Source organism: Schistocerca gregaria, chromosome 3 (assembly GCF_023897955.1).
Source record: "Schistocerca gregaria isolate iqSchGreg1 chromosome 3, iqSchGreg1.2, whole genome shotgun sequence".
Lineage (NCBI taxonomy): Eukaryota > Metazoa > Arthropoda > Insecta > Orthoptera > Acrididae > Schistocerca > Schistocerca gregaria.
This window is the reverse complement of record NC_064922.1, coordinates 482,744,269-482,771,080: the sequence shown is the minus strand read 5'-3', so window position 1 is coordinate 482,771,080 and position 26,812 is coordinate 482,744,269. Positions and strand designations below refer to the sequence as shown.

Below are 26,812 nucleotides of genomic sequence, written 5' to 3'. Positions count from 1 at the left end.
ATGGGTGATTTTACAATATTTTTTTTAACAAGGATATGTTTATTAAAATGGAGGTTTTACCACTTTATTATACATATAATTCTGTATGAAACGAATTAAACATGGCTGGTGCAGTCCTCGTCAACGTATGCACCTCGTGACACGACCAGGTTTGTGGGATGTGGTGTACAGCTCGTGGCTATTTTTGAAAGCCATAAAAATAAAATGTTCTTAACTCAGAAAGAATTTTCAATAACGATAGTCTCCTAAATAATACCTCAGCTATTTGAAAAACATGCCAATTTCTTGGCATGTAAGTCGAGATGTTTAGAAGTATATCTAAAATTCGAATAAACGCCACCCGTTGTGCCCGAATGGTTCTAGGCGCTTCAGTATGGAACCGCGCTATTGCTACGGTCGCAGGCTCGAATCCTGTCTCGGGCATGGATATGTGTGATGTCCTTAGGTTAGCTAGGTGTAAGTAGTTCTAACTTCTAGGGGACTGATGACCTCAGATGTTCAGTCCTATGACAATTCCCAGCACCTTGGTGGTCTTCCGAGTAGATGAATAGCCTGCGTTGAATATACCTGCTGCTGTATGCTGCTATTTAAACAGTTTTTTCCGCACAATGAAGATTTTTCGTTACCAGTTTCCAAGTACATGCCTTGAAATTCTCGTTGTTGTTTTGCGTATCTGTACCGGTGCATCGTTTAAGCAGGCTGGACAGAAATTTGTATACTGGTCGAATCTTTTCTTGAACTAATTCATCGAGCAACTACAGCTGACAATATGTTGACCAGTGCAGGGCTCCATTCGGCAACATTTAACTTCTGAAATACGTACATCACAGCACAATACCTTTGCAGTTACAATCCATATATTAGTGGGATGGAAATTACATGTCGGCCGGGTTTGGCCGAGCGGTTCTATGCGCTTCAGTCTGGAACCGCGTGACCGCTACGTTTGTAGGTTCGAATCCTGGCTTGGGCATGGATGTGTGTGATATCCTTAGGTTAATTAGGTTTAAGTAGTTTAAAGTTCTAGGGGACTGATGACCTTAGCTGTTAAGTCCCATTGTGCTCAGAGCCATTTGAACCACTTTAGCCAAATTACATAAAAAATCGATTTCATCGGTCTCGATCACAACCTCTCCTTAAGTGAATTCTAATCTGACAGTGTTAAACAGTGTGTCGCTGCTTCAATTTGCTAAATATTAGGCAACCGAATATTGTGGTAATCGACAAATACTGTGCCCCTTTGTTCCCGTGTGGGGCGTTATTGTTTTATGAGTAGGTAAGACACGGATTTTGTTTCCAGGAGTATTGACAACGCATACTGAAACTGTGTGTATAGTTCCTTCGTGGTGCATATATGCCTCATTTACGCCTGATGAATGAGAATGCGCGACTATACAGCGCTTGCCAGTGAACATGTTCCCGCAGCGTCAGAACATCACATGTGTAAAGCGGCCATCTCGCTACTCTAACATACAACTATTTTAATGTGAATAGACCGCTGTAGTCTAGCGGATAGGATCCTATATATGCCATGAAGGGCTACAAGCATCATCCTATCAGAGTCTTTACCTTAAGCTGTGTGTGGACAGCACACGCCGTAGTAACAACCCTTATGCCACCAACACGATCGCACGAAGTGCTTCTGCTACACCTAATGTCTTTGTCACTATGTAACATACTACGAGCATATTACTATCAAGAAAATATTGTCTGCACACGTTAACGTAATTCCTGAGATAGTTTCGTGATTCTCAAAGATATTAATTTACGTACCTAGAGGACAGTGCACCTATGCACGAACGGTGTCTTTTGATCGACACTTGAGTTTAGAGACCGTCATTAGAGTTTCCGACGTTTTGTACACCTTTAGCTCTTGGAGACGTTAGATTGTGTTTTGCGTAGCATTTGTAAATGTTTTATGTTGTATAACATGTTAAAGCTCTGTAGAATCTAATGTTAATTTTTCAGTCACCGGATTTTGTGATGGGTTACATATTGTTTTTTTTTTTTTTTTTTTTTTTTTTTTTTTTTTTTTTTAGATCTAGGTCCACTCCCGCCGGAGGTTCGAATCCACCCTCGGGCGCGCGTGTGTGTGTGTGTGTGTGTGTGTGTGTTGTTCTTAGCATAAGTAAGTTAGCTTAAGTAGTGTGTAAGTCTAGGGACCGATGACTTCAGCAGTTTTGTTCCTTAGGAACACACAGACATTTTAACATTTGATTTAGATCTAGTTACGTAACGCTGGACAGTTAAGCCATATTTCGACGGTCGTGCACCATCATGCAACCTAAGGCAGACGTTCTTTGCCCATAGAACGATCCTTCCTACCTTGCAAATAGAAAACTTTTTACTATCCAGTGGCCATTATTTCAAAATTTATTTAAATTGGAACTGGTTTTGTTAACACTGCCGCTTCATTTCATTTGACTTACTGAATATCGGTGTGTAGTGTACTAATAATTTAACAAACAGATAGTTAAATACAACACTGGTATGATTTTCTCTGTTGCATCGTTTCTAGATTTCAGTCGAATATTTGTTTCTAAATAAACGACCATCTTGTGTTTTGGCACATGTTTTCACATTTTGAAAAAACCTTAATTTTCCAGAGAAATTTTAGTAATTACAGAAAAAAGACGTAACACTTGAAATAATTTAAAAATGGGATATGAAAATAAATTAAATTTCTTTTACAGGACTGTCTAGAGGTGTACGTCTGAAACATATTCGATTGTGCAACAATCTCCCTACAGCATGAATAAAAAAAGACACGTTCATAATATTGGACTATATTAATTTAAAACATGATCGCCATTTACTACATCACTGTTCTTCCTTCTCGTGGTGTGTGGTTAGCTAGGTAAGGAGCTTTGTCTATAACTTCTTATTGGTTGGACGCATTAGACTGCATCCTAATATGGGTATGAATAAGTGAGGAAATATTTTATAACAATTTTAGCGTTATTTAAAGAGAAATAAAATACAAAGGAAATGAAATACCGGCATTCATAGAAGAATTTTAGCTCCTATGAACAAAGACGTGGCAAACCGTGCGCCGTGATGCATAATGATTACAAACGATGTACCTTACAGGCATATGGTGGATTTATTCTGGCATTCTGGAACATTTACAAGCAATTAAAAGAGGCCCCTGATTTGCATTCCATTCTCTCACATTCATCGATACAGGAACCGACTTACTACTAATGAACGAGGTTAAGTCAATGAGTTTCTGCGATTTTGTGCCGGCCTTTGGTGGCCGAGCGGTTCTACGCGCTTCAGTCTGGAACCGCGTAACAGCTACGGTTGCAGGTTCGAATCCTGCCTCGGGCATAGATGTGTGTGATGTCCTTAGGTTAGTTAGGTTTAAGTAGTTCTAAGTTCTAGGGGACTCATGACCTGAGATGGTAAGTTCCATAGTGCTCAGAGCCATTTGAACCATTTTTGCGATTTTGTGCTGAATATTTGGAGATTGGTTACGGACTTGTGTACTCGCCTGTCGTTAGATGGTACCGTTACCTTCACCTGCAGTAGGTTACAGTGCCATCGCATTACTCCGCTTTACGATGTTCAACGTCAAGATGACAGCGCCAGCCTGTTTGCCCCATAGGCGAACAGCGTTCGGTAATCAGTTTTTTTGTGGTCTGAAGGTAAACCAGGAGACCCAATTCATTCAAGACCTTCAGCACAATGCAAGGACAATGATTTCGCGCAGCAAAGTGTTTGCCAATGGGTCAACATGTTCAAAAGATTCGGAACAAACTATGCAAATGTAGACGAGATGTGGCTCAAATTCAAAGATATAATAGCAAAAGGAATTGAGAGATTCGTACCTCATAAATTGGTAAGAGATGGAACCGATCCTCCATGGTACACAAAACAGGCCCGAACGCTGTTGCAGAGGCAACGGAAAGAGCATGTGAAGTTCAGAAGAACGCGAAATCCCGAAGATTGGCAAAAATTTACAGACTCGCCAAATTTTGGCATAGACTTCAATGTCAGATGCCTTTAATAGGTTCCACAACGAAACATTGTCTCGAAATTTGGTACAAAGTCAGAAGAAATTCTGGTCGTATGGGAAGTACACAAGCGTCAAGACGCAGTCAATACCTTCGCTGCGCAGTGCCGATGGTACTGTTAACGACGACTGTGCCACTAAGGCGGAGTTATTGAAGGCAGTTTTCCGAAATTCCTTCACCAGGGAAGACAATGGAATATTCCAGAATTTTAAACACCAACAGCTGCTAGCATGAGTTTCTCACAAGTAGATACCTTAGGGGTTGCGAAGCAACTCAAATCGCTTGATACGGGCAAGTCTTCAGGTCCAGATTGTATACCGATTAGATTCCTTTCAGATTACGCTGATACAATAGTTCCCTACTTAGCAATCATATACAACCGCTCACTCACCGATAGATCTGTACTTACAGATTGGAAAATTGTGCGGGTCGCACCGGTGTTTAAGAAGGGTAGTAGGAGTAATCCGTCGAACTACAGACCTATATCATTGACGTCGGTTTGCAGTAGGGTATTGGAGCATATACTGTATTCAAACATTATGAATCACCTCGAAGTGAACGATCTATTGATACGTAATCAGCATGGTTTCAGGAAAAATCGTTCTTGTGCAACGCAGCTAACTCTTTATTCGCACGAAATAATGGCCGCTATCGACAGGGGCTCTCAAGTTGATTCCGTATTTCTAGATTTCCGGAAAGGTTTTGACACCGTTCCTCACAAGCGACTTCTAATCACGCTGCGAAGCTATGGGGTATCGTCTCAGTTGTGCGACTGGATTCGTGATTTCCTGTCAGGAAGGTCGTAGTTCGTAGTAATAGACGGCAAATCATCGTGTAAAACTGAAGTGATATCAGGTGCTCCCCAGGGAAGCGTCCTGGGACCGCTGCTGTTCCTGATCTATATAAATGACCTGGGTGAAAATCTGAGCAGTTCTCTTAGGTTGTTCGCAGATGATGCTGTAATTTACCGTCTAGTAAGGTCATCCGAAGACCAGTATTAGTTGCAAAGCGATTTAGAAAAGATTGCTGTATGGTTTGGCAGGTGGCAGCTGACGTTAAATAACGAAACGTGTGAGGCGATCAACATGAGTTCTAAAAGAAATGCGTTGGAATTCGATTACTCAATAAATAGTACAGTTATCAAGGCTGTCAATTCAACTAAGTAGCTGGGCGTTAAAGTTGCGAACAACTTCAGTTGGAAAGACCACGTAGATAATATTGTGGGGAAGGTGAGCCAAAAGTTGCGTTTCATTGGCAGGACAATTAGAAGATGCAACAAGTCCACTAAAGAGACAGCTTACACTACACTCGTTCGTCCTCTGTTAGAATATTGCTTCGCGGTGTGGGATCCTTACCAGGTGGGATTGACGGAGGGCTTTGAAATGGTGCAAAAAAGGGTAGCTCGTTTTGTATTACCACGTAACAGGGGAGAGAGTGTGACAGATATGATACGCGAGTTGGAATGGAAGTCATTAAAGAAAAGACGTTTTTCGTCGCGGCGAGAGCTATTTACGAAATTTCAGTCACCAACTTTATTTTGTTGAGCCCAACCTACATAGGTAGGAATGATCATCAAAATAAAATAAGAGAAATCAGAGCTCGAAAAGAAAGATTTAGTTGTTGCTTTTTCCCGCACGCCACCTCATGGTATTATCACGCCTTCGTCCCCTTGAAAAACGAGGGTCGACGACTCCGGTCAGACAAAGATGTGCAGAAGTACCAGAAATGAGAACAGCAAGAAACCTAAAAATCACAATCGGTCGTTACGGACTAGACGAAGTTAGGGATCTCTACTACATCAGAAGCAAAATAGCCCATGATGAACGAAGCAAGGAGGACATAAGAAGCTGAGTAGCACAGGCGAAGAAGACATTCCTGTCAAGGGAAGTCTACTAGTATCAGACATAGGCCTTGATATGAAAAAAAAAATTCTGAGAATCGTCTTTTGGAGAGCAGCGTTGTATGGTGAGGAACAATGGACAGTGGAGAAAACTGAAAAGAGAAGAATGGAAACATTCGAGATCTACTGCTAAAGTAAAATGATGAACATCGGGTAGACTAATAAAATGAAAATTGATGAGGAAATAAATATGTGAAGAACAAGTATTAAGCTGTAGAGGAATAACCTCCATGGTATTAGAGGGATATGTAGAGGGTAAAATTTTAGGGGAACACAGAGCCTGGAATACGTCCAGCTAATAAGTGAGGACGCAGGGTGCAAGTGTGCTCTAAGATGAAGAAGAGGTTGACGCAGGAAAAGAAATTCGTGGCAAGCCGCATCAATCCACAATTTCTTTGCATTTTTGCATATTCTCTCTGACAAGTAGTTTCCTCAGAGACATTCTTATTCATACGTCTCTCTTTTCATCTATCTGTCTTAATTCGAACCAAAATCTGCATTTCTTTCTTGTCTCCCTGCCCACTTGGTATTCCTCAGCAGAGGTGGTCTACCACATGTCTGTGGATTCTGATCGATTTACAGGCACGCTAGAGTACCTAAGGGCTTGTGTTCAGAGACTTAGCACTGTAACATATTCTCATGCGAAAGGGAAATCTGCATGCTACACTGTAGGCTAAGACGCTACGACCCATCCTTGCTTCATACACCAAAAAGGAACACTCTGTTGTGTGGTAGCTACAACAATCAAACGACGCCACTGTTCACATCAACCATCATAGTGGGATTTCTTTTTTTTTTCTTTTTCTTTTCTGGATGCCCATCGTTGTGACTGGAAGTCTGAGGGAATTCGGCCGTTCACTTATGTAATAAACTGGGACACCTTTAGCCGTTCTTACCAGTATCAGCACTTCAGTGCTGTATCTTCAGGCCCTACCTGATGCTGAGAGGGTTAACACCATCCATAAACACGATTAATCTTGTAAGGCAGCTTGCGTCATGGTCACTATGTATAAGTTGCGGAAAAATTGGCGTTATGTGTAAGTTGTGTGAAGCTCACTTTGAAATTGTATCTGACATTGAAATCAAAGTAAAAGATTGGGTCGCGACCAACTCTAGCCACGCGAAAAATAAAGGGTTCCGCTGAATCGGAAAATTAATTAATTTAATCATACGAAAAATGAGTCATAACAGAACATTCATTGTACTATCACTCATAAAGAATGGGATGTAATTAGTAGTCTGGCCCATGCACTGTTCACGTGAATCAAATATTTAAATCAAGTAAATAATGCCTGTACACTATGCAGCAGCACTCCTGAAAACAACATATATTCCAAAGAATTTATTGTAAATAAAAAGGGAACACTAATTATAGGATCTGTGCCCATGGAAACGCTATGGATGGGCTAACAAGGAAACTGAAAGGTAAATGGTGCAGGGTAATACAGATGTAACATCGGTACAGAGGATAAGACTGGCGGAAAAACTATTTATTCCTTAAAACATTGCTGTAATGCATCTACACAGCCGCTGTTTCCAGGTAACTAAGTGCAATTTCTTGTGAAAAGGTACACGATTCACAACAGACTCGTATACCCACGTGGTTTGCGGGGATACAATTTCTACATACCGTGGCCAAGATCTAATCACATTAAACTACGCAGCCGCGAACAATTAACATTTTTCAAAAGGCGCATTTGAAAGGACAAAGGGCGATGGCAGTGGGCCAACAAACGTTAATATTAAACCACATGGATGGCTTCCAGCGGACGTAAGGTAAATGTGACGAAGAAAATTCACGAAGAGTCAAAATTATTAATGTCCAGGAAAGATTAGAATATATACAGACGCAGCTGGAGGCAGACAAACTTTCACACTGAACCGAGAGGGCACTTCTTACATATGCAACATCTTTGTGTAACGTTCTTCCTACGGATCAAAGTCTGCACTATCAATAAAACTGAAAGTCTGCAGAAGCCTTGCATTCCTTACTGCGACAAGATTAAACAATCTTTATAAGACGAGACGATAGGCGAAATGCTAAAAGCTCCCCTCTCGGTACGAGATAACGCACCACGCGATTAAACGAACTCACCGTCCTTCGAAGAGAGCTCGGCTGCAGACCCTTAGCGCGCTAGAAGCAAACTGACCGTCTCACACACTCCAACGTCTCCCTGGCGATGCCGTGGCCAGTAAAACCCAGAGATGAGGCTTCTGCCACCAACCTAACACGCAAGGCGAGCAAACCTCCTTGCCTACCTGAAAACTACAAGGGTTGGCCATTCTGTACGACTACCGTTGATTCCCTGCAGGAGAATAAACCACCGTATTGCAACATGAAACATACCACATTCATTTACTCACACCTCCCAGAGAGTTTTGTATCACTGGAAAGTAAATGATAATGAAAGGGGCCTACAGGACCCTTTCAATCATTAACCAACATCTGTAACTGGTTTTCACAGACTACCTATAATAACGATGTTGTCTCTCCAACCAACGTCTCTGCTCGAATTTTTGCTGTAAAGTCGACACTGTAAACTAGCACTCTCCATTGGTGGACACTCACCTGAAAATGGCTGAACAGTTGCTAGCCGAAATATTGTGGCAAGAAGTCAATACGATCCGGCTGCAATCCCGAAACCTCATAGAACGCTAAGGCATGTACCTAGAATTCCGGAATTGTGAATACCAGCGTAAACATTTCCGGTGGCAGAAAAGGAATGTTGACGTGATTTGCTCGGGACTTACTCCCTCCGTACATCGCGCTGGTGTACGAAGCCTCAGGAAGCTCCTACTACATAGCCGAGTTCCCTTGAAATGCGGCGCCTGCGGCCGTTTCTACCCTGCAAAGAATCCGAGACAAACGGCGCCCAGTACGGCTGAGAAACAGTGGGGCCGCTCGTCGATACGGAATGGCCAGACGAGACCCTCCAATTACCATACCATACATAAAGAAACCGCCCTCCGCCGGCGTCTCAGAGATTGGCGAGAGAGAAATAAAAGGCGGGAGACCTCCAGACCTCCGGTGTCCGCCCCGATTTGTCTCTGTCAGGAAACCTCGGAGCAGTTGTGCTGCGTGTGGGGGCCGGGCAGATGTTTCCGCCACAGTGAATCTGGCTGTCCCACCATTTCTAATGTTTTACTGGTTGAAACTGATCCTGACGACCTCGTCAGATCTAGTGAGAGGTTAACGAAATATACAGTTTGATAGTTTGATCTCTTTTTGGTATTTAGTATCTTCATCCACGGTTTTATGAGAACAGAATTCACATTTGACTTTACTTTTGTTCCGTCATGTACAGTTTTCTCAAAATGTGGCCTAGTCGTAAAATATAAAATTAGCTAAAGATATGGAACCACATATTTTTGAAAACATTGCTGGAAAAAGTCTGCGATCACAATCTAGTGTTTGAAACTAAATATAAAACAGTCTAGATCGTAAAGGCAGGTTTATTAACATGTGACGGTTTTCGTTTGTCAAATGATAAACATCAGATCTTCAATCGTATTGATGAACAGTGGCTGCGCGTGCAGCAGAAGCGGCTTGACTGACTATCAAAGAATCGTCCCGTATGAACATCGCAGACTGGTCATTATTATAGAGACTGAAAACATCGCATCAGTTGCAAGCCTTTCTTTTTTTGTTTTTTGTTTTTTTTCGCTGCTTAGAGCACGAACGGTTTCCAGGTGAGGTAATTCTGTGTTCCTGCCCCGAGGGACGTGATGGAGACTATAGGACGCGGTGTACCACCAGCGAGCACAGAGCACACACTGAAGTGAGTACAATTTTGAGGTAGCAATGATATCAATATCTACACTTCCACCCCTGATATTTAAAGAAAAAAATACCTCGCTTGGAGGTCGGCATACGATTTTTGATCCAGTTTCAAAAGTTTATGTAGCAAAATCAGATTGCGTACATTTTGAATAATGTTCCAAAATGATGAGGTGATAACACTGACACAACGTGTAAGAATCGGAATGCACAGAGCAATGTGCATCACCTCGCACAAAATTGGAAATTTGAGATCAAGTCTTAAGGGGTCAAACTGCTGAGGTCATCGGTCCCCAAGCTTATACAATACTTAATATAACTTAAACTAATGTACGCTAAGGAAGACACACACATCCATGCCCGAGGGAGGAGTCGAACCTCCGACGGGGGCACCCCGATCAACCTTACCAGCCATCGTAGCTCACTGAGAACTCTGCTGGGACATCAAATTGACATCCATCATGGAGCTGTGGTCTGAATCCCCCATTTTCTCCATTTTTTGTGCGTCTATTCCCTATTCCTCATCTTTTACAAGCAGGATATCATATTGTCAAATGACAATTGAGTATCACGTGAGTGTTGGATCCGTTAAACTGCATACATGCGTCTATTAACCGCACAATGCAAAATCTTAAGGCAGTAGGACGTAAAATGGGGCAACTTGGAGCAGGAGAGGCGCCACAGAACATTTTAATTTCCACTGTCTATACCTTTACAAATAAATTAATGAAACTTAGTGAGCATGACCAGGAAGGATTCGTAATTTACTCTCATAGGAGTAGAAGTTCGAAAATACAACGAACTGATTTTTTTAGATGTGAAATTTAATTACTTTTTCACTTACTACTGGCAGTATTTGTTCCTATATGTACACTTTTCTTCATAAGTAAGAGAGATTCTTCGATGAATTATGCACAGCATACAAACCATACTTAAAGGTGAATGAAACTCTAGAATTTTCCAAATATATTAAAAACTGTGGTAAGAAATTGAGGTAATTATCTATAAAATTTGTGTTTTTTCTAAATATGAAGTTTAAAATATAACAGTTCATTCGTTTTTTTCATAAATTAAATAAATTCTAGAGTTTCATACGCCTGTGAGTATGGTATGTATGATCTGCAAAATTCATCGAAGAATCTCTCTAGCTTATGAAGAAAAGTGTACTTATAGCAATAAGTGCAGCCATTAGTAAGTGAAGAAAATGATGAAATTTCGCAAGTAAAAAAAAAATATTTTATTATGTTTTCGAACTTCCATTGCAATGAGTGTGAATCCTGAATCCTTCCTGGTGATGCTGACAAAGTTTAATGAATTTATTTATAAAAGTACAGACACTGAAAATTAAAATGTCCTGTGATGCCTCTCCTGCTCCAAGTCGGCCCGTTTGACGTCCTACTACCCTTAACTGGTTCGTCAAGTTGATGTAGGATGCTTGTCCGATGGAGCACACAAACAATGCACACTTCGATTGATTTTGATGCAAGGTACATCTAATAACCAAGCTGCCGCTGCTCTGTGTACGCTGCTCGGTGCCCTTAAAAAAAGAAAAGTTCAAATGGCTATGAGCACTATGGGACTTAACTTCTGAGCTCATCAGTCCCCTATAACTTAGAACTACTTAAACCTAACTAACCTATGGACATCACACACATCCATGCCCGAGGCAGGATTCGAACCTGCGACCGTAGCAGTCGTGCGGTTCTAGACTGAAGCGCCTAGAGCGCTCGGCTACACCGGGCGGCTCGGCACCCTCAAAGGTGCCATCCTGATAAGAGTGTTTTTCGTCAGTTGAAGGAACGCCCTCGGGTAACTTGTAATCTCCGCCCGCAAGTAATGGCCGAGTTGGTTCAAATGGTTCAAATGGCTCTGAGCACTATGGGACTTAACTTCTGAGGTCATCAGTCCCCTAGAACTTAGAACTACTTAAACCTGACTAACCTAAGAACATCACACACATCCATGCCCAAGGCAGGATTCGAACCTGCGACCGTAGCAGTCGCGCTGTTCCAGCCTGAAGCGCCTATAACCGCTCGGCCACCCCGGCCGGCGCCGAGATGTCCAAAGACTACACGCACTGCACAGACGACGCGGTTCTTGAAACCATTCACCTATCACGTGAAAGAAGTGCCCGTGATATTGCGAGGTAATTCCTGATATCTAAAAGACTGTTTGTTGAAGAGTTGTACAATGAAGAACAGCATCAATGTAATCAAACTCAACACCAGCGACCAGAAGACTGCATTCGACGAGTACAGTTTTGTGAATGGCTTTTGCACGAAGTGGAAGAAAACGAACGTTTTATAAATACCATTATATAGACTGTAGATCATAGCTTTACTCGTGAAGATACTGTTAACCTTCCCAACAGCCGCTATTGGCCGGAACACATCTCACGTGTCACCTGTGAATATGGATTTCAGGCACGCTTTGGCATAAACCTGTGGCCTTTAATCTTGAGAGGAGAGCTTTTTCACCCTTACCTTTGACGGAAAAGTTGAATGCGCCCATGTATCGAAAGTATTTTATTTTTTATTTATTTATTTATTTTTTATTTTATTTTTTCATTTATTTATTTATTTATTTATTTATTCTTCGGCCAGAGGCTTTATGATACGTTCCAGTTGACATTCGGCGACGACTATAGTTTCAGAGTGATGGTGCACCGCCACACTTTGGAATGAATGTGCGTAACAAAGTGTATCGTTTACAAGGAAATCGATTGGTCGTTGAGATTCAATGTTCTGGTTTTCACATGCTTTGGGCCTTAATCCACTAAGTTTTTGTTTGTGGGGACACTGAAAGGAAGAAATTTATATAACTTCACCCATGGGCATACACATCCGAATAACTCGCGTGTGTGCCACTTCGGCAATGGTGGATGTAGATGTGTTGCATGGGCTCCAGCAAACTATAATCCATAGAGTGGCGAATTGTTTGCAAATTCCTTGACTATTTTCTCTTAAGTGAACGCTGCTCGTACATGTACGTACCGGCTGTGTGGAGATAAGCCTGGATGTTACTCGTACAGAATGGAATTATTTTACGCATCACAATGAGCAATCCAGTGTAGCCTACCTATTGTGTTTTTTGTACTTAGATAGAGCCGATGTTACTATACCCATCATTTTTCCTGTTGGTTTTATTTGTGTCGTGGACTAAACGAAGTGGTAGTTTACGTCTGTAAGAAGTTCATGTTATTTCTTAATGTTTAGATAAAGGTAACAGTAACAGAAACACGCAAGAAACCACAGTCAAGAGACACCTTTTGAAGCTTTAAACGAAAAACACTCCAACGTGTCTCAGTACACAATTAAACTATATTAAATTCGCTACAAAGAAAAGTCCTATTGATTTTGTGTCTAGGACTAACAGTTTAGGAGAGAGGTCTTGAGAATATTGAAAATCTCGGGCGGCGCGCGTGCGCTGTAGGTTAGGTAACTTTTGTAGGCCGGTTTGAGGTGGTTTTCCGAGTTGATAGACCACAAGCGTCCTGTATCAAAATGTTGGTCTCAACTTCCTCTATATTACTGTGGTACATTGTAAACAAAGACAATGAATAATACAAAAAACAAATAGAAATGTACATTAAAAGTGTTCTATTTCGGACACCACTCGAAATAGGAAATATGTCCATATCAACTTTTGTTTAGAATTAGTAATTCTGTAACCCGTCAAAACACGTACATTTCCTCATGACCCACCCTGTACATATTTGAATGTCAAAAACTTTCTGTACTCATATCAATTGGACTATTACTGTTGTGGTACACGTGAGTAAATATAAGGACAGATAATGTGTAACACATACTTTGATCTCCGTGGGATGTTTCAACAGTCTAGTGAGTCAACTACGGCTGCTGATAAATAGGATGATGTTTCTTACCAAGAATAAATTGCAGAAAAAATGCCAGAGAGGATAAGGTACAAAATCCGTCTTTTGGGAATATGACTAGAACTGGCTTCCAGGGGAGCTACACCAACTTGAAGGTCGAGATAAAAGATCTTTCACATTCTAAGTTTCAATCATTGAAAGCATACATGAGAACACACCACGCAGATGGGAATAATTTGGTGTCGGTGAACCATCAGCACCGGTTGGCCTCAGAAGGAGGTCGGAGTAGATATTATGGAGATTCCTCTGTACAGAAATGCGGTATTAAACTGGAGAACCATCATTTAATATCCGCATTATCCACTGTACACCTTCTCGAGAGGCAGGGTCAACCATTGAAAGGCCTCGACTGAAGGGATTTAGGCTTTGTCTGCGAGGAGTTATTGAACGACGTTTGGCCGAACGAGGTGGTCGCCAATAATCTCTTCCCACACATTGAGACTGAAACGGTACTGCTGGTTTGGTGCCATCATACCAATAAAATACTAGTGCAGACAATGTTTCGTACTTGTCAGATGCATTCTCAGCATGTTTGCAACAAACTACGCTCTCAAAGACCTTCTGACTCCACCGCCTTGTTGGTATACCTCCCTTGCAACGGGTGTGACATTCTTCTTCTCCTTACACTTCCACAAAGCGTTTCCTGCAGTTCGTCAATATTTACCAAAAGCACCCTGTATACCTAGTGACGTTTTAGACTCGAACGAGACTATCATTCCATATTTATCATACATTTCAATTACACTACCACCGTGCTAGTATATCTAAGAAAATATAAAAGACCATGATTTATCGCACAGAAATTACTATCGTTGGGGCGATTTCTTTGGTAACTCGCAAGTGAGACAGACAGAGGAACATTATAACACCAGCACAGGATGACTGTTAAATACTTTGATATGAGTAGGCTTTTAAAATCAGCTGGTAGTAACACGGTGATCTTAACACAGCCAAGACGGAAAACAGAATTACTTTCCAGCATGACCTTTACTAGACCTTCAATTTATAGCCGTCTTACATAGTGACCACCTTACACATCGGAACTAGTCCTAAGTTTTAATTTCATTCCACCCTAAGATCCTGAAAATTTAATTTCAGTTTACGCTATCGAGAACTCTGTCTTAAATCTATTATGCACGTGAAGTCAGTTAACGATATCGTTGCTGAACGCACTCTCTCATAATCGAGCACTTCTTCTCCGGTACTTTACAAATCAAATATATCTGCTCAGTAAAATTTGATAAAGCCTTTATTTCTGAGGTCGAACTGACGTGTAGTATCGTCCAGAGATCGCACACTGAAGTTGGCAGAGCGAGTCGATACCAGAGGCATTAGCGAGGACCGCTGAAATCCTCAACAACCAATGGGAGGCACTCCAGAAGACCACGCCTCCACGTCATCACAGCAGGACCCTCCCACTGAGGTCAAGAGCATGCAAGAGCTCAGCCCAGTTACCTCATCCGAAGCAATCATCAGTGTGTAGGACAAGCGAGCTGTTAGAGTTCCTGATTGATTTGTACGTCAAGGGAAAAAGTTAGTTAATTAGTGGATCACGTAGTTCACTATATCTATTAGTCATTTATGTACTAAAGTGAAATAAATTTTCATGTATTCTAATTTGACGAGCCTCCTCCCATAACAATGAAAGAACCCACAGTACTGTACGAAAGTAGTTCCGTCTGGTTATAGCAATATGGAATATACTCTTCTTTCGGAGCTCATGAAATCTACAGTGCGATGAAATTTTTGTAGTTCGTTTGGTCAGTAGGCCGCATCGAGTTTTCCACGGAGCGGTTCGGAGCACACTTTCGGGCAGCAGAACTGCGCCTGCGCGACCGATCTCGGAGAACGCGGCACACCTCGCACGCAGCGCTTGGCGCGCCCATTTCCTGCTGAATATCGAAAAGCCCTCCCTCCCTGCTGCCCTTCTCACCGGCAGCCGCGCGTCCCCTGCATCGCGCCCTGTCTCTCTGACGAGGACGAGACCTGCTGCCAGCTGCTCCGCCTCTGCAGTCTCCCAATCCTCACTCTTCACTTCTCACTCTGGCTTGATCGATCCAAACGACACGAGTGACTGTCTCACAGTGTGACTACATTTACTGTTTACTCATCTCCACATTCCTGCAATTTACATCACTGACCGACTAACGTGGTTCATGGCTCATGGTTCACAGTGTCAGTTGCTGGTAGCCTATCTACCGACTTCCAGAGGTGGCGATGGTTTCATCTTCAATATTTCATGTAATTATTGGCGGAACACTAAAATTCGAAACGTTGTTATACTCTACTTATTAACACTATCATCTTTAACACAGAAAAGTTTTACTTAGAAGTTGTGTACGTTTCTGGGAGGTACATTTCTGATAGATTTATATTTACAATATTTCTTCACTCTCTAACGAAGTGGTTCAGCCTGTTATACACCAATCGTATGAACAGGCTCAACTTCAAACATAAATGTAACATTAAAAAGGAGGTAAACACTTTCTAAAATTCTGTGAAATTATAATTATTTGGTCGTAAAGACAGATCAACAAATGGTTCAAATGGCTCTGAGCACTATGGGACTTAACTTCTGAGGTCATCAGTCCCCTAGAAGTTAGAACTACGTAGACCTAACTAACCTAAGGACGTCACACACATCCATGCCCGAGGTACGATTCGAACCTGCGACCGTAGCGGTCAGGTTGTTCCAGACTGTAGCTCCTAGAACCGCTCGGCCACTTCGGCCAGCAAACACAGATAAACATGATGTGTAACTTACACAGACATTATTTGTAGACAATATATGAAAACGACAGAGTGTTAACATAGGAATTTTTTTTCACATTTTAAGCTAAGTTTTTATATAGAAGTAGTCTAAAAACTGATAAAACTTAAGATTAATTTACAGTTCGCATCAAATATTTTCAGCGAAAACTTAAGGAGTAAAACATTGAGTGATCATTTAATGCTACGCTGGTATTCTGTGTCCTGTGCTCGTTGATTTCCGATAGGATCATCATTCTGTTTTTCTAGACAGATTGTAAAACTTCACATTGTACATCATATTAATATTTTCTGCTAATAGATGGTCAGAAAATGTTGAATCTTTTTTTAATAATCTCCAGCTATCGTGAACACATCGCCTAATTGTCACAGTTCTGCCTCACAGACCAGTGGACACTTTTCACACTGCTTGCAAAGGATTTTATATACACCACTCTGTGACCCAAAAATGTTATGTTTTCCTATGTACATACTGCCATTATGGTGCCTTCCGTATAAATAATATGTGTAACTCGCACATCTTGTTTATCTGTGTTCGCGAATTCCGTAGCCACCTGAAGATGGCCTGAGAATCCAAAAGCCAGTTTGTGAAAAAACAAATTTATTTAAGATAATTCTTGTCTATTGTGCAGCGTCAGTTAGACATTTTTAATTGGTTTACACATTTCGATCACTCTGGATCATTTTCAGAACTAAGTAGTTGCTGCAACAATCTGTGTCATCTCCTCACAACCACACCTCTGAGTAACAAGACGGATGGCTGATGCAATTACCGTACTTAGATCTCAAAATCGTGCAGAGTGGTTGAAATATCTAATCTAATGAAAAATTTGAAACTAAGACAGAACAATAAATATGAATTTTCTTAAATATCTATACAGTTCCTGTATCTCTTAATACGATTACGTCCACTACACTGCAAATAAATATAAATTTGCAAAGCATTAGCAAGTGTTTTCCACCTTTTCACTATTATCATGCTTGGCAAAACATAATTATTTACATAAGATATGATAATTTTTGACATAAAATTTCAACATATTTTATGTTGAAAGTGGAATTTTAAATGATGACCGGTTACCACAGACAATTATAGGTAATTTCGTGATACGGGTTGATAATTTCGTGATAAGTAAGAGATAATTTAGTGTTATGTGTAAGATAATTAGTACAGTGCATCTACGTGAACAATATCCGTCAACAATCATGACCCAAGAGCTACAACCCAAAGTGGCGCGTCACCCCTCCAAGAGGACAGTTAAAAGAAAAATTGGTATCTATATCTATACTCCCGAAGGAACCTTTCAGGTTGTGGAGGAGAGTACTTTGTGTACCTGTGTCATTTCTCCTTTCGCCGGCCGCGGTGGCCGCGCGGTTCTGGAGCTGCAGACCGGAACCGCGGGGCTGCTACGGTCGCAGGTTCGAATCCTGCCTCGGGCATGGGTGTGTGTGATAGGTTAGTTAGGTTTAAGTAGTTTTAAGTTCTAGGGTACTTATGACCTAAGATGTTGAGAACCATAGTGTCAGAGCCATTTTCACTTCTCCTTTCCCTGTTCCAATAGCGTATGGTTCTCGAGAGGAATTATTGCTGGTAAGTTCCCGTGTGGTCTCGAATCTCTCTCATTTTATATTCATTGTCATTTCTCGATATATACGTAGGGGAAAACAATGTACTGGTTGATTCCTTTAGGAAAATACGAAATCAGGAAATTACCTATGTTACGAAAATACACTCTCTTCCTTGAAGTTACACAGGATACCCCAAAAGAAATGGTCAATATTCAGGGTTATGACAGGAAGGGACATTTGAAGAAAAGATTTAATATGGACATACACCCTATTCCCAATAGTTTACAAGATAAAACATATTTTATATGCTTGATGATAGACCGAGTCACTTTAGAAGACCGAATAACGGGTCAGAATTAACTGCATTTCTTGGCAAATTCGTTTGTTGAGCACCCAGACGACGTTTCTATGACCACTCAGACTGTGGTGTGCCACTGGCACGATCGAATCCCTCCATGCTCAAGAAGGTGTATGAGGTAACATCTGAGTCACCTCATGCTATTCACTCAATTGGTCGTGGTAGTGCAATTAACAAGCCGCATGGGCACCGCTTCCCTCACTAACGAACCTGCAGAGGCACACAATCATGTAACAATATATATTCTCCACATAGTGCACAAATTCAGTGAGTGTGAGATATTCGAACTTATATTTACCTGCAAAATTGGTTCATTGTACGACATATACACTGAAGAGCCAAAGAAACTGTCATATGCATACTTATTCAAATACATAGATATTTAAGTTGGCAAAATATGGTACTGCGGTCGGCAACGCCTATATAAGGCAACAAGTGTCTGGTGCAGTTGTATGAGTGGTTACTGCTGCTACAATGGCAGGATATCAAGGTTTAACTGAGTTTGAACGTGGTGCTGTAGTCGCGCGCGAGCGATGGGACACAGCATCTCCGAGGAAGGGATGAAGTGGGGATTTCCCAGTACGACCATTTCACGAGTGTACCGTAAATGTAAGAAATCCGTTAGAACATCAAATCTCCGACATCGATGAGGCAGAACAAGATCCTGCAAGAATGGGACCAACGACTACTGAAGAGAATCGCTCAACGTGACAGAAGTGCAACTCTTCCGCAAATTGCTACAGACTTAATTGCTGGGCCGTCAGTAAATGTCAGCGTGCAAACCATTCAACGAAACATCGTCGATATGGGCTTTCGGAGCCAAATGCCTATTCCCGTCCCCTTGATGACTGCACGACACAAAGCTTTACGCCTTGCCTGGCCCCGTGAACACAGACACTGGACTGTTGATGATCGGAAACATGTTGTCTGATGGGACGAGTCTCGTTTTAAATTGTACCGCGCTGATGCACATGTACTGGTATGGAGACAACATCAATCCATGGACCCTGCATGTCAACAGAGGACTACTCAAGCTGGTGGGACTAAGTAATGGTCTAAAGCAGGTGCAATTGGAGTGATATGGGACCACTGATACGTCTATATAAGACTGACAGATGTAAGCATCCTGTCTGATCACCTACATCCATTCATGTCCATTTTGCATTCCGACGGACTTGGGCAACTCCAGGAGGACAGTGCGACACCCCACACGCTCAGAATTACTACAGAGTGACTCCAGTAACAATCTTCTGAGTTTAAACACTTCTGCTGCCCACCACACTTCCCAGACATGAACATTATTGAACATATCTGAGATGCCTTGGAACGTGCAGTTCATAAGAGATCTCCACCCCGTCGCACTGTTACGGATTTGTAGACACCTTGCGGGATTCATAGTGTCAGTTCCGTCCAGCGCTACTTCAGATATCAATAGAGTCCATGGCACGTCATGTTGCGCACTTTTGCGTGATCGCGGGGGCCTACACGATGTTAGGCAGATCTACCAGTTTCTTTGACTCTGCAATGTTGTTTGGGAGGTATGATGCCATAAGCCATGAGATGTGTGTAAAACTGTCTTTAGCTTATTGAGTGCAAAATAACAAGATTACACTGATCCATAATTTCAAATAAGAGCATTTAGTGTCTTCAAAAGAACTATAAAGATAATTTCAAACTTCTCTATAGTTTTCTCACTTACACGGTTAGTTATAGATATCTTACTCATTAACTCATTTGTAAACTAATCAGACGTTTGAAGCTGTTCTGCACATGGTAGGTACCTGGTAGATTGGTAATGACATCATTTTACGCCTGAGGTATCACTAAAAGTGTTTATTTGCAATGTTAATTGCTGTTTGTAACGTTATTCTGAGATGACAGAGCACTGCGAAGTGTTGCATAATGCTGGTCATAGTGATCTGTCTCTGGCGTTATATGTACACCGAAATTCTGATGGTCGTTAAACACCTTTAACGAAGGTCCACGAAGGAAGTATAGTCAATTATAATCTGAATATCCTGCGAATGGGAACAATTTCTATACAGATTACCGATATGTCAGTATCTAAAGTGGTCTTCCTGATTATTGCATGTAGCAAAACTTAGGTGCCCAACTTAAAAATAACAAGAAACGACCCCCAGCTACACACTTCCGTGGCTACAGGAAAGCGCCGTATCTGCACGCTTGTCACGGTCACGTAATAGAGCAATATACCTTAACAGAATAAATAGGACGGGATATGAGAAACAGAAACATTAGTTTACTAAAATAATGTACATCGAAATAGACGCAGCTTTTGGTTGCTGAGAAGGCTTGTCACTGAATTAACGTTCCGAATCTAATCTAATCTAACACAATAAATGATTACTAACAAATCTGATTCAAGTTCAGTTAGGACTACAATCAGAGAGTTTATAAATGCAATATCTCCTTTAACACTGTGACTAACTTTCGACTGTCAGTATTAATATATGACGACTGGAAATGGTGGGCAGCTGATGACTGCGGATGAGAACTGCCCGATCACTGTAGGCAACCATAGGCCACTGGAACAGAAACTGGCCGAGTGTCGGCTTGTGGCAGATTAAAATATCGTGCTTGACATATTAATAAGCAGCTGTGGTCTATTTGGCGAATACACCACATAATTCCGGGTTTCGTCGCTGTCTGTGGTGGGAGACCAAACTACTGGCAGATGAATAGACATATGAATGTCTTGTAGCGGAAGCATTAAGTTGATCTTAGTACCTACGCTGTCTAGGAGGCGGCAGACCACACTATGTGTCGTGTGACGCTGAGAGTGTATGGAGTAAGGAGACCTCTGAAGGTAGCGTTGTTACCATGTTTGCCAAAGACGCAGCATCTGTCTGACACTACATTGCTTTGTTGCAATGTTATGTGAACTTCACTCGGTAGGGTAATAACGCCAGCCTGAGACTATTTTGTGCCGCTACAGCAGTCCACTGAAGAAATTTATTGGCCAAGTAGCAATCTTTATTTGTATCTAAGGAATACGTGATGGTCATCGAACACATAGCTCCATAATGACATGTAACAAGAGGTTATTAGACAGCTATGACGAGCTGCTATAGGAACTAGTGTATGGCCTAAAGTAAACTGCATACTGTGCTTGAAACGGGTAGCAGTGAAGAGGTCAAAACGAACGAAATTTTTCTGTGTAACCAGGACAATTCTACAAGATTATTTAAGTCAGGAAACAATAGAAAAATGATATCACTATTACAACGTTGCTGCTAGCTTTACGTGAAGCCGCTAGGAGGGATACTTACGTCAACAAAGCCAAATGCAGTGACACTGCTAGAAATCTACGCTCTCATGTCAGTCCTCCTAGAGAGGGGTCTGCCAGTGTACTATTGGCTGACGTCATCTCACAGCCCTCTCTGCCCTTCCGTTCTTGATAATCGTGCCGTCGTTTGACGTTACGCCGGAACATGTACAATCCATTATTTGTGCTATACCACATTAAATGATTTATTACTATGTTTCGAACACAGTGTGAGTGTGTGTGTGTGTGTGTGTGTGTGTGTGTGTGTGTGTGTGTGTGTGTGTGAATGAGAGACAGAGAGAGAGAGAGACAGAGAGAGAGAGAGAAGAAAGGTTAGGGAGAGGGAGAAGGAGAGAGAGATAAGAGACAGAGAGAGAGAGAGAGAGAGAGAGAGAGAGAGAGAGAGAGAGAGAGAGAGTTCAAAGATCAGTACTTTGTATCGGTGCGTATTTCATTGAGTATATCATTTTTAAGCCTTTGCAGCTTGGACAAGTGTAGGAACACTCGATACTTATCTTTTTGAGTTGCTCTTATATTTATAAGTTTTCTTGCTCAATTGGAACTACTGTAAATATGAGACGTTTTCCTTTTTGGTTGCTTGATTTCAGGACTGCGATGATATTCGTCCATGAACAAATTTTGCTTCAGTTACAACACATCATTTAGCTACTCTGTTTTAGTTTGTCAGCTGACGCTTTACTTCTCTGTTCCAGAGTTAATATCGGCTAGCCTGCCAACCTCATTGTAATAAGAAGTAGCCAAAAAAGTCAGCAGCCATCAAAGCGACTGTCGTGATCCACAGGGTGAGTATTGTCCACACTGCGTCGCTATCTTATTTAAAGCCAATAATCATATTTCCTTGGTGTTGTCCTGTTTGTTAGTACGTTAACTCTCATGAATTGGTTATGTATGTGAACACTTGTGACACTTAGTAACTTTTGTGTAAAATTATTTGAACTTACTGATTGCGTTAAACATAATTCTTTGTTACATTTGCTAAGAGAGTCGACTGTTCATTCGTCAATATTGGATTAAAATACTTCTCGAATGGGAAAACTTGTTTTTATTCCAAGTAGTGATTGCCGCCCGTTGAACCACCGGAAACACACTACGATTTTCTTCTGCATCACACACTTCGTACACAAAGTGTGACTTCATCACACGTTGCAGACAAGTTTCTCTGGAATTTTGGACAGTGGAAATATTCTCTCACTGCTTGATAGGATCTCCTATGGCACGAACTCAACCCAAAGTAAGCAGTAGTTTCTGAATTGATGATATGACATTGAGTAACATCGGTGACCATCGTATTTACCAGAAATTTCAGTGAATAGCAAAGTAACGTAGTCGCATGTATATGTCAAGCAAAGAAGTTTAAGAATAACTGGGGCATGAAGTTTTGGTATTTCACAAGCAATCATAGGAATCAGAAGTTGGAACTGACGATCTCGTTTTGTTAAGGAACATATGTCCTTAATACGTCGTTTCTGTGTTATTCAGATAACTGAAGCACTTCTATGTTAGGCATCACCTCGTAACCAAATGGTTGTCGGTCTTCACTCCGCTATTAGGCCTCCATAGCGCTTGGCAACTATTGCTTTACGCTAGTAAGGTTCTGCGTTCATCTCTCTGGCATGGTTATTCGTGGCTATGGCGAGAAGGGCAGCAGTAGGGACGCTATTGGTGTCTACAAGCAACACCAGTTATGTATCTGTTGTATCACTAAATCAGTAAAAGTATTTCTTTTCAGCACTGAGAGTAAGTGAAAATATAGGAAAATATTTGTAAAATGTGGCTAATATTGATACGTAATAGTCATTGTAGCTCTCTGGAGTCTTAATTACTAGTCCACATCGAAATATCTACTTCGAATTGTTTGTTCTACTACGAACATTCGTTGCATTATATAGGCAGATGTACGGTTAAACTGATTTCTATTATACAAAATGTCAAGTGTAATGAGTGTGTTCTGTAGTCAGCATTTCTTTCTTTTTTAAGAAAACTCGTTAACGAGTTGAGAATTTAAAGAAACCATTGTTGAAATTGGTGGTGATTGCAGTTAAATTTCCCTTTCAATGGAACCTTTGCATCCTACGAACACCGAGACCTGACTATTTAGATTATTCCTGAATCTCCACCATAGGTAACTTTTGGATAGAAGGAGCTAGGATTGTAATAGTTCCTAATACCTATTCGAAAACTAAACGGTCCTGTGGTAGAGAACTACACGAAACCAAAATTGTGGGGCCAGCTTACAACGCTAAACGTCTCAGTTTCTTTTATCATGAAGGTTTATGTTTGGCAACTCTTGTTACACTGCTAATGTCCTCATTTTGAGTGCTCAAAATAGTATGTCACACGGCACTATGTCAATCGTTTTCCTTATACACGTAATATTCCGCCATGTCTCAGTAAGTTTATTGTTCTATATAATAATAATTGTAGTTCAAGGAATTTTACTATGAACTATGTATGCTACCTGCTCAATGTATACACAGAGACAGTAGATTTCAGAATGGTTTCAGGACAGCTCTACTAAGCTTACGTTTTCTCCTATCAGTAGTCAGGATTATTTAACATGAAGGTACTCAGTGCAATGACACAATAACCGCGGATCTGCTAGGTCCATACAATTCGGTAGATGATATATAATAGATTCATACAGAAAGTATGGTAGGTAACATTATTAAAAACAATAAAATATGAGGAATAACTTGTGTGGACCTTGTAAATAATTGTAACTGGCAATAAAATTTGGCTAAATATTATTAACCAACTGGGTACTTCCAGCCAAGGATTTTATGGAATCAATGGGAACACTGACGTCATACATCTTTAGATTATCTCATGAAATATGATTAACGCAGCAGTGGGCTGCAATGCACATTATTATTCAGTAACTTACACAACCAAGGGTCGTTGTTTGTGATGAGACTTTACAGGAAACAGAACTCTCGGTCATTGGTAGAGTTATTTGGGTAGGCTACAATCAGTCTTTGTGAATAATGTTGTTAACAATTTCCTATCGAATATTCATGCACTTCACTGCTCATCTTTGCTGGCACACTTCGTCATTGTTACACGACACTATGGTCGTATAAGATCGTCTTGGTGCGACATTTATAGACTTGTTTTCATCCTAAAAGCCTATAAACAAGTCTTAAACATATTTCTTCTTCACTGCATGTATCCCGTACATGGTCCCAATCTCCAGTACTGAAATTTCTATAAGGAAATTATCTTTATGCATTTCTTCACTGTAGTATGCATTCCACGAGATATCGCACTTACTAATTTCGACTGAATTTAGCACACAAACCTGTTTTAACAGAAGTTAGAAGTTTAACTCTACGTGTCTTATTTTTCTTCTATACATCCCTCCGTGCACAGACCTGTGAATACATTGGTAAAACATTTATTTGACACATCCATCTATTGACCGCTCGTTTCATTATTTATTTACGTAAAATATTTTATTTGTTAGTCTGGCGAGATTGGGACCAAGACGCTCACCTTTACATCTTTCCAAGCGTCCTACATGCTTTTACTTTGTATTCATTTTGACGCACGGAATAAGTACTATATCTAATTTGAATCTAACAATGGTAAATAGTTGTGGCAAATAGTAGAAACAGTAGTAGCTCTAGCACGATGTGTGTGTGTGTGTGCGTGTGTGTGTGTGTGTGTGTGTGTGTCAGACTGTATTCCTCCAGTATTTGACAGTGAGAGCAACTTCTACACATAATTTCAAACCTTTACTAAAAATTTATCGCTGAAAACCCTTACAAAACTAAGAAAGAAGAAACGTTTATTGCGTGCTACTTTCCCACTGTTCATGCAGAAAAAGTTCTGCGTGAGACATGGCATTTAATTTAGTATTTCTCTACTATGAAATGTTTCTGCGACACTGGTCACAGTCGATGTGCACAATTCCACTGAATGTAAGTGCAAAATGGTGTCATTTCACGCCACATAGTTCAGTAGCTACGGCATAATAAACAGTGAGAAGCGTGAAAAACTTCTGCGTCGTGCGTGACATTTAAATTTATTACTTCGTTTTACATTCGCAACACATTTTGCACACATTATTCTAAAACTCCGCTTAATGGACCTACAAAAATGTATCATTCTACGACACATTCTGGAGGAGACGACATAAAAATGAAGCACAAGGCCTGAAGCTGCATGGTACGGGCGTGGACGCACAGCTGTAAATACGTACGCCGGCTCGTAATCTTTAGTGTTCTACTAGCAGAACAACAAAAATTGCGAACAGGTAGGCTTAAAAAGTGACAGAAATGGGCTCGATAGAAAGGACGGGAAAGAGTGACGAAGAGGAATGTGACTCAATAAGGGAAGACAGGTAGAAAGAAAATGGAATGCCTGAAACAACTAAAACAGGAATAAAGGTACGTTGGAAACGTATCTGCCTCACTGTTAGAGAGAGAGCAATTTTCATATTCACTACATGTTTATGTACCGTTTGATAATCGCACAGAAGGAACTAAAGGAGCTTATTCCTAAACGCAGCTCAGCATTGAGTCTGTTCAAAGAATGCGGGGTAAATTGCTCCAAAAGTGAACAGCAGAAATTGACAAGAATTTTCCGAATGACATTGTGGTATGGACCACCACAACTGAGAATCTAGATTACTTCTACAAGTTTTGATCACTCCCTCCATGTTTTAACAGATCGCAGTTGAAAATGTTCGGAAGAATGAAATTACTTTTCACATGCCATTGAAATATGATCCATAAATTCTGGATTCTGTCGAGGCTAATGGAATTCTTTCTTCACGTGGCGACTGTGTTTTCTTTCCAGTACAGGCGAAACATTCGCTCACATTTTTCACTGTTTTCTGACACCTTATTAGAACATTACTAACAAGAATATGAAAGAAATGTTCGTGGACTTCGGGACTAATGGTATACTAAAATTACTGGTAAGATAGAGCACTACGCTTTCTGGTATAGTGTTGGGATACCGTTGAGAAGAATATCGGGTAACTGCTGGCTGAAAGTACACCTAATAAACTCCTGACGAGATACGAGGGCTGTTCGTTCGTGAGATGGAAACCACATTGAAAATCAAAACCGTTTTATTTTTGCAGCCTTCTAGTTACTTATCCACATAGTCGCCTCTCCGACTTATACATCTGTCATAGCGTTGTACCAGCTTTCCAGTATCCTCGTCATAGAAGGCCTCCTGTGCTTTCTGACAATTTTCTACGCTGGCAGCATGTGT

The 26,812-nt window shown here is 41.0% G+C and overlaps 1 long non-coding RNA gene across 1 annotated transcript in view; it reads left to right on the top strand.

Annotated features, from left to right (window-relative positions):
• Nucleotides 1-26,812, top strand: part of LOC126354518 (uncharacterized) — a 1,203,959-nt gene that overhangs the window by 454,568 nt on the left and 722,579 nt on the right. Inside the window, exon 2 of the long non-coding RNA XR_007565348.1 lies at nucleotides 22,282-22,371. This is a non-coding gene — a long non-coding RNA (uncharacterized LOC126354518). The remainder of the gene's footprint in view (nucleotides 1-22,281; nucleotides 22,372-26,812) is intronic.